The sequence below is a fragment of the Balaenoptera ricei genome, chromosome 2 (assembly GCF_028023285.1).
Source record: "Balaenoptera ricei isolate mBalRic1 chromosome 2, mBalRic1.hap2, whole genome shotgun sequence".
NCBI lineage: Eukaryota > Metazoa > Chordata > Mammalia > Artiodactyla > Balaenopteridae > Balaenoptera > Balaenoptera ricei.
In genome coordinates, this window is record NC_082640.1 from 69,751,107 (window position 1) to 69,763,893 (window position 12,787).

The 12,787-nt window shown below is 51.6% G+C and overlaps 1 protein-coding gene across 3 annotated transcripts in view; it reads right to left on the reverse strand.

Annotated features, from left to right (window-relative positions):
* SMAD6 (SMAD family member 6) overlaps positions 1 to 12,787 on the reverse strand; it is a 116,477-nt gene that overhangs the window by 1,594 nt on the left and 102,096 nt on the right. The window contains exons 6-7 of one of the 3 annotated variants that reach the window (XR_009500798.1): positions 7,943 to 8,044; positions 1,426 to 1,626 (exon numbers count right to left, since the gene is read on the reverse strand). The gene's annotated coding sequence lies outside the window, so the exon portion shown is untranslated. Of the gene's footprint in view, positions 1 to 1,425; positions 1,627 to 7,942; positions 8,102 to 12,787 lie in introns of those variants that run through there. The other 2 variants (XR_009500800.1, XR_009500799.1) reach the window with 2 other exon arrangements.

A 12,787-nucleotide genomic window follows, 5' to 3' on the forward strand; every position in this document is an offset into this window, starting at 1 on the left:
TGAGACTCTTATGAGAATGTTTTTTAGCCCCATTTTGTAGAAGAGGCCAGGGAGGTCATTTGCCCCGGGTTGCCTGCTACTAAGGGGCAGAACCAGAACTGAACTGTGCTAGGCCCTGTTCTGAGAGCCGTAGGAAGAAAGACGGGGGCTCTAGCCCTACTCTCAAGGAGCTTGTGGGCTGCTGGGGGGACACGTGCGTGTGATGTATTAGAGCCACGGCAGAGTGGAGTTTACTTCTCTCTCCTATGATGACCTAGGGGTAGATTGTCCAGGACGGAAATGGTGATCCTAGTCCCCGAGCTTGTCCAGGCAGCCAGGCCCCCTCCACCTTATTGCTCTGCCGTCTTGATGTGTCCAAGTTGGCTGCCCCCCCATCCCCATTCTGGGCAGAGGGAGGGAGCATGTCCTTTCTCCTTAGGGAACATCACTGCTACATCTTCATCTGTATCTATATCTGCAGCTGTATCTGTATTTGAATCCACATCCACATATGAATCTATATCTATATCAATAGATCTACCAATGACCTAGTATCCAAAGCAACAGCTTTAAGAAGGTTTAGTGCCCAAAAGGTAAAATACAATGATGGATAAAGCCAGCCCCTAGTGGCAAAACATGGAAAACATTACAGCAGAGAGAGAATTATTTCACTTCCTATTGAGGTCCTAGTGGTAGTTTCCTTAACAAAACTATTCCTGCATATAATACTTGATCATCTGAACAAAATAAAATATTTTTGGTATGATTTTGATAAAAATAAATTAATTTTTTCCCAAAATGTAACCTTATAAAATTGTGGAATGTCACGTGTATCTGTGGGTTTTATGGGTCAGAAACAGTTGCAAAGATGAACAAGACAGGGCACTGCCCTCTGCGGTTCTTTCAACCACACCCCACTCCCTCAGAGGAAATGGTGCCTAGACAGGCATTCGGGACATGGCAAATTGCCCTTGGTCTGTGCTTTGGGGGCCCATCAGGAGAGTGATGTGGGAGACAGAGAGTCTAGAGCACTGGTTCTCAAAGTGTGGTCCTCCGCTAGCCACATCAGCACCACCTGAAACTTGTCAGAAATGCAGATTCTCAGGCCCCACCCAGGCCTACAGAATCAGAAACCCCAAGGATGGGGCCCAGCTCTTGGTTTTCACAAGCCCTCCAGATGATTCTGATGCAAACTAAAGTTTGAGAACCACTGGTCTAGGGCCCTGCACACTGGGCTGAGAGTTGGAAAACCTTGGTTCCAATCCTGGACCTGGCAGTCCCAGGCTCTGTGACCTTGGGCAAGTCAGTTTCTGTGGGTCAGGAGTCTGGGCAGAGCCTAGCTGGCCCTCTGCCTCGTGGTCTGTCACAGGCTGCAGTCAAGCTGTCAGCCAGGCCTGCAGTCATCTGAGCTCATGTGGGGATGGCTCCACATCCAAGCTCACTCACGTGCTTATTGGCAGGATTTGGTGCCTCGTGGGTTGCTGGACTGCAGACCTCAGTTCCTTGCTGGCCTCGCTGGTCCCACTGGCTGTTGGCCGGAGCCCTGCTGCATGGGCCTCTCTGTTGGGCAGCTCACAACTTGGCAGCTGGCTTCCCTCAGAGAGAGCAAAAGCATGCCCCAGATGAAAGGCGTGGTCCTTTTGTAACCTAATATCAGAAGTGACATTCCATCACTTTGCTGTCCTCCGTTTGTCAGGAGCGGTCACTAGGTCTAGCCCACACTGAAGGAGAGGGGATTATACTGATCCAGGAGGCAGGGGTCATCTTAGAAGCCCCTACCACATCTGCAAAGGCTTGTTCCAAGCGAGCCCTAAGATGGAGGGAACTCCAAATGGAGGACATCCTGGGAGAGGCCAGAGAAATGTAGGGGAGGGCTCCCAAGACAGGGTCCCCAGTGCCTGCCCACCCTGATTTTTATCTTCACTGCAGGGCCTGTCTGATGGTGGGGGGTATTTGCAGCCAGCGGGAGCTGCATTCCAGGGCTGGGTACTTAACATTCCAGAGGAGCTCTCAGCTAATTATTGCCTTGCCTGTCCTAGGCCTGGACCACCCGGTTCCCCTGAGCTCCCATGGCTTGGCCAGAGGACTCTGGTGGCTTTGTTCTTGGGTCCCACTGCGAGGCCCAGAGATGGGCCAGACTAAACCAGGGTCACACAGCAATGAGTCGGCAGTCACAGCGGGGCTGGAGCTCAGGCCCTTTCACCCACAGCTTGTGGGCCAGGGGCAGATGCAGCAGGAGTCTTGGGGCTGAGCTTCCTGGGGGTGAGGGGGATTAAAGCAGACCCCAGGCAAATGACTGCTCTGGGCCTCCATTCCTCAGCTGTAAAAAGGGGAATTTTCCCCAGATCCTATAATATGTGACAAAGACTCTCTCCTTGACCAAACTTCAGACAGGCTCCTCTGAGCCCCCTTTTCAACTAGGCCTTGTCCTTGGGCCTTGTCTTTGGCCTTGTCCTTGGGCCTTGTCTTTGGCCTACCTCGCCCAATTTTAGCAAGAATCCTGCTAAATCAGTTTAGTGAGGATCCTCCACGCTTGGTATCTGATCACCCTGGCCTGCCTTCAGCAAGAATCCTGTTAAGTTGGTTTAGTAAGAATCGTCCCCCCCCCTTGATGTCTCCTCTTAGTAATTTTCCATCCACTGACCCCTCATTCTGCTTGTTGGCTATAAACCCTGGCTGTCTTTGCTGTACCCAATGTTGAGCCTCATCTCTCCTCACTACTGTGATAGTCTTGACACCTATAGCAATAGTCCTGAATAAAGTCTTCCTTACCTGTTTTAACCATTTTAACAAATGGCAGAATAACTTTCCTTTAACCATGCATCCTATTATATACACGTTCCAGTCCCTTCCCCGTGCAAAGGCGTCCCAGGAGGCATGAAATTCCCACTGCTTCCCGGTAGCGAAAGGGGAGTGTGGGCTTGGGGTGGGCAGTCCTTTGTCCCAACACACGAACAAGCAAAGGGCTTGGGCAGCAGGAAGCCTTGGGCCTGAGAAAGGCCAGCAGGGCCAAAATCTCTAGATGCCCTTCCCTCCTTTTCCTTCTCAGTTGGGCCCACTCAGCTCTGAGGACTTCGGAACAAACACTGAGGATGTCAGAGAGCAAGATGGCGAGAGGGAGGACTCTGACGGGGGCTTAGGGGAACACTGGGCCAGAGAAGGAATTGGGTGGGTGTAGGACTCCACACGTGAAAATGGAGGCAGGACATTTCCAGTGAAGTCATGGCATAAGATGCTGCAGGGCCCAGAGGATGGGACTCGAATAAGTGAGAGGTGCCTATGGCGCTGAGGATTCTGGGAGGCTGCTGCCCGCCTCTGCTACCTCGGGGCTCAAGGTCACGGTCCTCCAGCAAGAGCCACAGGCAAGCAGCCCAGACTCCTCCTCCACCGGGAGCAGTGCTCACCTGCTTCTCCCCTCTTTCCTCAGCACCCAACTTCTGGGGTTCCCTGAACCTCCCCCAAAGAGTGGGTGCTCTATTATAAATCTAAATCATGTAGATTTGTTAAATAGGTTCACATATGCAAGGCACAAACTCAAAAACTCTCACTCCCTCCCCGTCCCCCTAGCCCCCGCTGCCCCCCTCCTGAGGCAACCTTTGCTACTACAAGTATACATGCTTTTTTTCTTACACAAATAGTAAGTAGCTCACTGCATTCACTTATTATTATATCTTGGATTATTCCATACCAATCCAAGTCATTCTTTTGATACCAGCATAGTATTCTATTATATGAACATACCAACGTGTATTTAACTAGTCTCCAAAATGGCAGCAGATTCGTACTGGCACCTAACCCTTTGGCAGTAAACACATGGAGAGTGTCTCCTATGGATCAGGCCCTCGATATGTCCTAGAGACACAGGGGTGGTTGCATCCTGGTCCCTGCGAACTGGAGTTCCCAGGCTCATGGAAGTGACCGATCGACTTGGGCATCGCAGAGTGGGATAACAGCCCAAGGGGAGCCATTCCAGGAAAGCATGCTTCTTCCTTGGGTTGGGAAAGAGGTAGGCCTTTGAGCACATAAGTGGGCTTTCTTTGAAGGGTAAGTTGGATTTTACTGACAGGAAAGGGAAGGGTGGCTTTGTAGGCTAAGGGAACTGTGTGAGCAGATTGGAGGAGGGGGATGGCCCACGTGTGTCTGTAATGAATGAGGGTCCAGGGCGTGTGGGCAGAGGTGGAATGAGGCTGTTTGGAGCATGAGTCTGGGGAAGCCTTGAATATCAGGGAGACGGCTTGTGGCCTGAACCCTGCTGTTCTCCCAGAGCCTCCCCTGTGGTCACCTCCTCTGGGAAAGGGGGCTCAGGGGAGGGGGTGGAAGGAAAAGGAGACAGGGCTGAGGCAGCTCGAGGCCTGGTGGAGTAGTGGCTCGCCAGGATTGAGATCTGCCCTGTGCTGGGCATTCTGTTTGATTCAATTCTGCTACATTTACTTTATCTCTGAACCATTGGAGAGTTAGCTGCAGACATCATTGTATTCTTCCCTAAGTATTTCAGCAAATATCTCTTCAGAATGAGGACATTTCCCTACACTGTCCCTATACAGTGATGACACTTAGGAAATTTAACATTGTCATACTGTTATCTAATGTACTCTCCATATGCAAATTTGTCCAATTGTCTCAATAATGCCCTTCGTAGCCTCCCCATCCTACTCAGGATCCAATCAGGCATCACCTTTTGCATCTCCTTTAACCTAGAATAGTTCTCCAGACCTTTTCTTTCTTCCTTCCTTTCATGCCATTGGCGTTTTTGAAAAGTCCAGGCCAGATGCCTCGCATCATGTCACCCTATTTGATTTGTCTGACGTTTCCTCAAGACTAGATCCAGGGTCAGGGTTTCCAGCAGGAACCTGGGTGCTGTGTGCTTCTCGGGTGGGTTTGCCCCATTACTCGTGGTATTAAATTTCATCACCGGGTGGGGTCCAGCAGGTTTTTCCATTGTAATAAGTTAGGCTCAATGTTCACCTCCACTTCATCTTGTAGATGAACAGCCTGAAGCTCAGAGACATCAAGTGACCTGCACACAGACAGCTAGAACGAGGGAGGGCTCAGATGCGAACTCCATTCTGACTCTTAAACACTGCACTACGCTGCCTCTCCACAAGTAATACATAATAATGATAGAAAAATTAGAAAATACAGAAAAGCTAAAAGAAAAAGGAGAAACCACTGGGATTCCATTACCTGGAGATCACTTTTGTTAAAGTTTTGGGTGTATGTCTTTCTAGATTTCCCCCCGTGTGAATACACACATATCAATATATATTTATTTTCACAAAAATGGGATCATCTTATTGTCCAAGCTGCTGTTTTCATTTAATACAGTACAGCCTGAGTGGGGAAGGCACACGGCCATGTTTACTGTCTGTTCTCTGTTTCACCCCCACCTCAAGGCTGTCCCAGAAGTGACAGAAACTCAACATGGCTTGAAGGACCCAGGGAGGGAGAGGACTCAGGGATTAGGCTTGTCTCGAGGGTGGCTCCCAGAACACTTGGCTACAGGGACCCTAAGGGGATGGCGGGTGGAGGGTCAGCACAGGTGCCAGCCCCACAGCCAAATGCAATGGGCGGCCTGGGTATCTTCCCGCAGCTGGGTCTCTCTCTGGTTACCCAAGGTCAGAACTCAACCCTCTTTATGCTTCCAGCACCTCCTGGACGTCATGAGGGCAAAACCCAGGCCAAGCTGCCACCTGGTGAGGTGGGCGGGTCCCCGCACAGGGTGGGTAGAGAGCCGGGCTCTGGTCTCGGCTCTGCCACTGACAGCAGAGTGACCTTGGACAAGTCACGTTCCTCTGCTTTCCTCATTCATTCACTCCACAACCTGTCTACACACCTGGCCAGGACTGGGCTGGGTGCTGGGGACTCAAGGTGGCGCAGTGACTAAAATCCAGGGGGAAAGAGCTGAGCTGGAGTCAGAAGAGGGTCTAGGTGTGAGGGTCTGAGGCTTGAAACAGCTCAAGGGCTGTTTTAAGAACAAGAATACCAAACTATGAATATAGAATTGGTTACAGAGTCTTGGAAGGGCTGCTGCAAGTGAGGGGCCCTGAGGTTGAAACTGCTTTAGCTTCAGGGTAAATTCACCTCTGGCAAAAGGGACTCCAGAGAGAGGAAAGCCCAGAGGCCACTGGCACCAGCACCTCCACCACTGCCCTTGGTCCCCACTCACCTCCACTCTACCTGGGCCTCTAGTTGGGACAACATGGAATAACAATCATGGGCTGGACCCTGAGCCTTGTCTGCTCTGGGCTTAAACAAGGATGCCTTAAATACACCTGCCCCTCTGTTTGGTGTTAGGGTTTGGTAAATACTTCTGGCCATGTTTAGGATTCTTTCTCACTGCTTTATCAGGAAGGGCTGCCAATCAGCATGCAAACCTTTTCTACTGTCTACTGAGAGAATCACATGGTCTCCCTCCACTATCTGTCAGTGCCGTGAACACTGCTGGTGGAGTTCCCAAGAGCTATCACCTTGGCATCCCTGAAGTAAACTCCTATTGGGTCACGAGGCATTATTCTTTTGATTGACTACAGTGCTAGATTTCTTTTGCTAATATATTGCTTAGAATTCTTTTATCTACATTCACAATGAAACCAGTCCTGAGTTTTCTTTGAGCTGCCCGTCCTATAACGAGAATGACATAGATCTCTGTTCATTTGGAAGGATGTCCGTTATCTACTGATAGATAGATATAGATGGATGGATATAAAACATATCATATGATCCCATTTACTTTGAAAGCTATATATTCATAGAATTCAAATGAGCAAATTTTAAAGATTTTTAACGGGTGGGACAGCTGGTCTTTGTCTCTGTCTCCCCCTGTCTACACACGGCCAGGCCCCTGAGAGTCTCCCCTGAGCCTCCTGGAGCTGCCAGGTCGCCTGGTATTTCTTCCAGGACCCCGTGGCTTCCCATGGCCCAGCCAGTGCTGGGTCTTCTCTCTCTGCCTCCAAGGACAAACAGCTCCCCCGCCCCCCAAGGTTGGGGCAGGGGCCAAGCTTATCCCAGGTGTCAGCTTTGTCCAACACGACTCTTCAGCAGGAGAATCCAGCCAAAGGTTCCAGAATCCTGAGATGGGACCGTGGCAAAATGAGTGTCAGGGAGAACAGAGGAAAGGTCATAGCCACCTGGGCCCTGAAAGGCCTCCTGGAGGGGGTGACTTAGGTTTGGGGTCTGGGGGAGGACCACCTCTGTGGCCCAGAGGTGGGCCTCAAAGCTGTGGCAGGACATGATGTCAGCATCCACAGGCAGCCTGGTCCGGGGGCTCGGCCAGGCCCTGGCTGGGCTCCCCAAGGAGGCCACCTCCAGCCCAGTACTGAAAACTTAAAGCCCAACCAGGTTGGCTCTTTCTCAAGATGTTCAAACCTATTTAAGAAAACAGAGTCGAACAAGCCCAGAGAATCACAGGCTCTGCATGAGGCCCAACAGAATCCCCCAGGCCAGTGACTTTCAAATGCAACCCCCTCCAGCAGGGAGGGTAAGTGCACAGGAAGACTCCTACTCGGCCTCTAGAATCAGCCAGCCCAGACTCATTCCTGTCTGCTGTGTGACTCTGGACACGTTGCTTAGCCTCTCTGGGCCTCAATGTTCTCATCTGCCAAATGGAAATAAGAACAATACCTACCTCACAGAGTCATCATAAGGATTTAATGAAAAATGCAGGTGAAGCAGCTGGCTCAGTGAGTGGCAGCCATAGAAAAACAGGGCTTATTCTGCTTTTCTTCATATTGGTGGGATTATTTGAGTAGAAGCACAAACTCACCTAAACTAGCTACAGCAAGAGAAGGAAGATACTGGCAGGGGGTGAGGGGTGGGATGGGGGCATGGAAGTTGTTGAAAGGAGCCGGGGTGTACCTCCTGGAACCCCAGACCAGCAGACCAGGACCTAGTCGGCCTCAGGAAAGGGTGCAGCCAGGGCTAAGAGCCCTGCGGGTGCCCAGCGGGGCTCCCCCCCTTCTCTTACCTTGCTGCTCTCTGCTGTCTCTTCATCCTCCTCACAGCCTATGGCTCCGTCCACCTCTGCAGCCAGTAGTAGAAAGCACGGCTGTCAACAGCCCCCGGGCCTCTAGATGTGAAGACAGCCAGCCTTAGCTGAAGTCTTTTGGTTCTGATTCCAAATTCTCTGCAGAAGTCAGAGATTGGCTCAGTGTGGTCAGGTGATCCCCACCTGGGGAGAATCAATATGGCAAATCCCGCCGGAAACCTGTGGCCAATAATGATGGGGAGCAGCTCCCGCAAGGGGGCAACACTCAGCAAACAAAACAATAGGCGTCTCTTGCATGTTCCAGACTCTACCCCCCCAGTCAGACCCAGGACCCCCATCCCATCTCCATCACAGAAGCAAAGCAAATGGGTACTGCTCTCTTCCAGGCTGGCTGATTTTTACTGGTTTGTTTTAAAAAAAAAAAAAGCCCTCCCTGCCCCCTAATACATACAGAGCAGACATTTGTGATTAGGAATCCAGATCACAAAGCTTCCAGTCTGCAGTTCTGCCTTTTAGTGCTGGTGCTTTGAGTACAGTGTATAAAGACACTTCCTTTGAGCTGGGTGGGCACACCCTCCCCCAGTCTGAAAGAGGCTGCCTGCCACCCACCTGAGCCTCTTTCCACATGGGTTGCCTGCCTAGTCGCTGTGGCGTGTGAGCAGGGAGTCCTCGCTGGGTGAGTATTCACTTTAGTACTGGGGTTTTCTAGCCACCAGGCCACCACTGCCTGAGTCTCCAGGCTCTTGCAAGATGGCCTGTTAGCGGGGACTGGGCTGCAGGCTCGAGTCTGCATTTGGAGCTCCTGGAGCCAGAGGCTATGAAAGGTTAGGAGGTGAGGGCAGGGGTGCACAGGCGGTCAAGGGCGGCTGCCTGAGAAACCAAGGCCCCAGCTAGGCCCTGGAGGCCAGGCAACCCTGCTTCGTTGAAAGCCCAGGCCCGTGGGAGGCCCTTCTTTCAGAGGTTTCCGCAGTAACTGGCACGGTGCACAGCACCTGAGCTCTCACACAGGCCTTTCCTATCCATCATTTGGACCCCTCATCATGCCCTTGAGAAGCAGGCGCCACTTTACAGATGAGAAAACCGAGGCTTCAAGTCACCCAGCATGTCCAAGGCAGAACTGGAGTTCCACACCAAGACCTGTGCCGGGTGGATCTCCCACTCTTTGCCTCCAGGCCCAGAAGGGGCTGGGAGTGAGGCCTGTTCCCTTTGCCCGCTTCAGTATCCTGTCCTTTGTGCCTCCCAATCTTCTCCAACAGCACTGACTCCATGGCCCCAGCCCGCCATGACTGACCGGCACATCCGTGTGATGTGACCTGTAGGCACGTGGGCTTTTGTTCCCCGAGAGCTCCCTTCAAGGGCCCCCTTAGTGCCTTAAGAGCCACCTCCTGGCCTTCATTTACATCATTCCCCTGGCCTGGGGGCCCTGGGAATGGGCCCGCCCCTGTCCAGGCCTAGGTCAGAAGGCCGAGGAGAGCTCTGGCCGTTCTCCCTGTGGCCCCTCCACTCACAGCTCTGTTTCCTCAGTGACCATAAGCTCCTCCGGGCATCTCAGTTTCTCCCGCGGACACACTGGGTAGGTGGGAGGTTCCAGAGTAACAGGAGAGCTGGGAGTGGGGCGTGTCTGCCTGACAAGAAGCTGATCTAAAGGCAAGTCCATGGAAGCAGCCACGTTGAAGCAGTGACTGCCTCAGGAGAGAAGGAATGAAGATTCTCAAAGGCCCTGTGGAGACAGAACCAGCCATGTGCTTCATGTACACAGGCCTCTGCATATACTGTTCCTTCTAGTAGGAATCCTTTCCTATCATCTGTCCTCTGTGTGGCAAACTTGGCCAGTCATGACCTCCAATGTCTGTTCCCCAAGTCTTCCTTAGCAATGGAACCCCCAAGTTTTAGCTAGCTGGGCACATGGCCACCCAAAATAAAGAATATGTTTCTCAGTCTCCCTTGCAGTTAGATTGGCCATCAGACAGAGCCTAGACAATGGCTTCCAAGTGCAGTGTACAACTTTCAGGAGTGTCCTTAAAGAGACATGGTTGCTGGAGCTCCAGCAGCCACCTTGCACCAGGAGGAGAGCATGGGCTAGAGCCCAAGCACATGGAACAAGAAGATAGGAGGAACCTGGGTACCTGTCACCATGGAGCACCCTATGAGCCCTGGGCCTCCCACCACCAGATTTCTACTTGAGTCAGACATAAGCTTCTATCTTGTTTAAACCACTGTTATTTTGTGTTTATGTTTTTCTTCAGAGCCAAGTGTAAACCTAACTGATAAAGCCAGCAAACTCCTTGTCAGTCTTTAAAACCCAGCTCAATTGTCACCTCCCTCAGGAAGACTTCCTAATTCCCAAGTAGAAGAAATCCCTCCCAGACTTGACCATGTTCCTATTTTTATTTTTATCCCTCTGTATTACAACTTTCCTGTTTAGGTGTCAGCTATACTTCTCCAGAATACTGAAATATCCAGCTCAGAATCCCTGGAGCCTAGTAATACTTGTAGTAGTGAAACAACAGGTAATATTTATTCAGGGTTTACAATGAGTCAGGCACTATTTTGAGTTTGTGTATATTATCGCATTTAATCCTCATAGGAACTCTATGAGATAGGCATGAGCATTAACCTCATTTTCCAGATGAGAAAACCAAGGCACAGAGAGGGTAAGTTAATTGCCCGAGGTCACACAGCTAGAAAGTGGCAGATCTGGGACTTAAATCTCAGGAGTCTGACCGCAGAGTTCAAGTTCTTAGCTTGTCATTTTTGTCATAGGAGCTCCATTAGCTTGTCATAGGCACGCCTTCAAATGGGATGTGGGGGAACCACACAACTCCCCTCACCTTCCTTAGAAAGAGTAAAACAGGAGGGCTTCCCTGGTGGTGCAGTGGTTGAGAGTCTGCCTGCCAATGCAGGGGACACGGGTTCGAGCCCTGGTCTGGGAGGATCCCACATGCCGTGGAGCAACTAGGCCCGTGAGCCACAGCTACTGAGCCTACGCGTCTGGAGCTTGTGCTCCGCCATAAGAGAGGCCGCAACAGTGAGAGGCCCGCGCACCGCGATGAAGAGTGGCCCCCGCTCGCTGAAACTAGAGGAAGCCCTCGCATAGAAAACGAAGACCCAACACAGCCAAAAAAAAATTAATTAATTAATTAAAATAAATTAAAAAAAAAAAAAGAGTAAAACAGGAGTAAACACTCACCATCTGCCTGGGAACCATGGCAACCAGGGTTCAGGGCTCTGGAGGGGGTTAGAGGTCCCCGGGGACTTATAGAACCCAGGCATCCACCGGGCCACCTGTCTCAGTTATCTCTGCTGTGTAACAAACCACCCCATAGCTTCGTGGCTTGAAATAGTGGTGATTTACTATTTCTCACAGTCCGTGGGCCAGCTGGGTGGATCCCCTGCTCCACGAGGAGTCAGCATGGCTGGGTCCAGCTGGGAGCATGGCTGGGCTGAAACATCTACAAGGCCTCCCTCACATGCTTGTGCTGGGGTGCCTCAGCTCCCCTCCACGTGGCCTTTCTTTCCACATGGCTCCCATCACTCTAGTCTGCCCAGGCTGCTGTGCGTGGCAGCTGGCCTCCAAAAGAGAGAGAAAGCAGAAGGCCTAGGCCATTTAAGGCTAGGCCTGGAACTGGCAGAGTCACTTCTGCCATATTCTCTTTGTCAAAGAAAGTCACAGGGCCAGTCGAGATTCAAGGCAAGGGTGGGGTGGGGTGGGGGAGGGGTGGCGGGGGAGGGAGTTGGGGGAACAGGCCTTCCTCTTTCCGGGAGGGGCATCCTATGTGTTCAGGTAGGGAGAAATTCTCGGCAACTGCCTTTGGAGAAAATGTACCATCCTACCTCACAGGATTTCAGGAAAGAGTCCCAGGAGGACATGGCACCTGGACACAAAGACTAGGTCCCATCCTGCCTGGGCTGCATTCTAGCTATGTGACCCTGGGAAGATCACCCCACCTCTCTGAGCCTCTAAGTTTCAGGGATACTGGCCTTCCAGGGCATAGTGAGGATTCAAGGCAGTGAGGGCTAGGAGAGCTCTGAGAGGGGATGGGACTCCCCAGGGTCATGCCCTCAGTACATGGTGACATAGCCTTGGAACCCAGGTTGTCTCAGACTCCAAAGGTCACGGCCTTCCCAGCTGCAAAGGCCTGTCCTAGAGGAGCTTCAAAAATGAATTCCTTGACTTTAATGCTAGAAAAGGCTCTTGTGAGATGGAAGTTCTAATTAACCTTTTTCTAGGGAAGGACTGTTGGGGTTGGTCTGGGATTCCATGCAGAGGATGAGCAAGAGCCCCACTGAGAAGGTCAGAATCAGGCCAGAGAGGTGGGAGTGGGGCACCAGCATGGACCAAACGTGCAGGGCTCGGCACCTGAATAGAGGGGCAAAACAAAACAAGCATCAACCTCCCTGTCTGGGTCAGAGTTGCTATAACAAAGGATCACAGGGCTTCCCTGGTGGCACAGTGGTTAAGAATCCGCCTGCCAATGCAGGGGACACGGGTTCAAGCCCTGGTCCGGGAAGATCCCACGTGCCGTGGAGCAACTAAGCCCGTGCGCCACAACAACCGAGCCTGCGCTCTAGAGCTCGTAAGCCACAACTACTGAGCCCGCGTGCCACAAGTACTGAGCCCGCGTGTCTAGAGCCCGTGCTCCGCAACAAGAGAAGCCACCACAATGAGAAGCCCACGCACCGCAACGAAGAGTAGCCCCTGCTCACTGCAACTAAAGAAAGCCCGCGCGCAGCAACGAACACCCAATGCAGCCAAAAAATAAAAATAAATAAATAAATGTATTTAAAAATAAAAAAGTATCATAGACGGGGTGACTTAAAAAC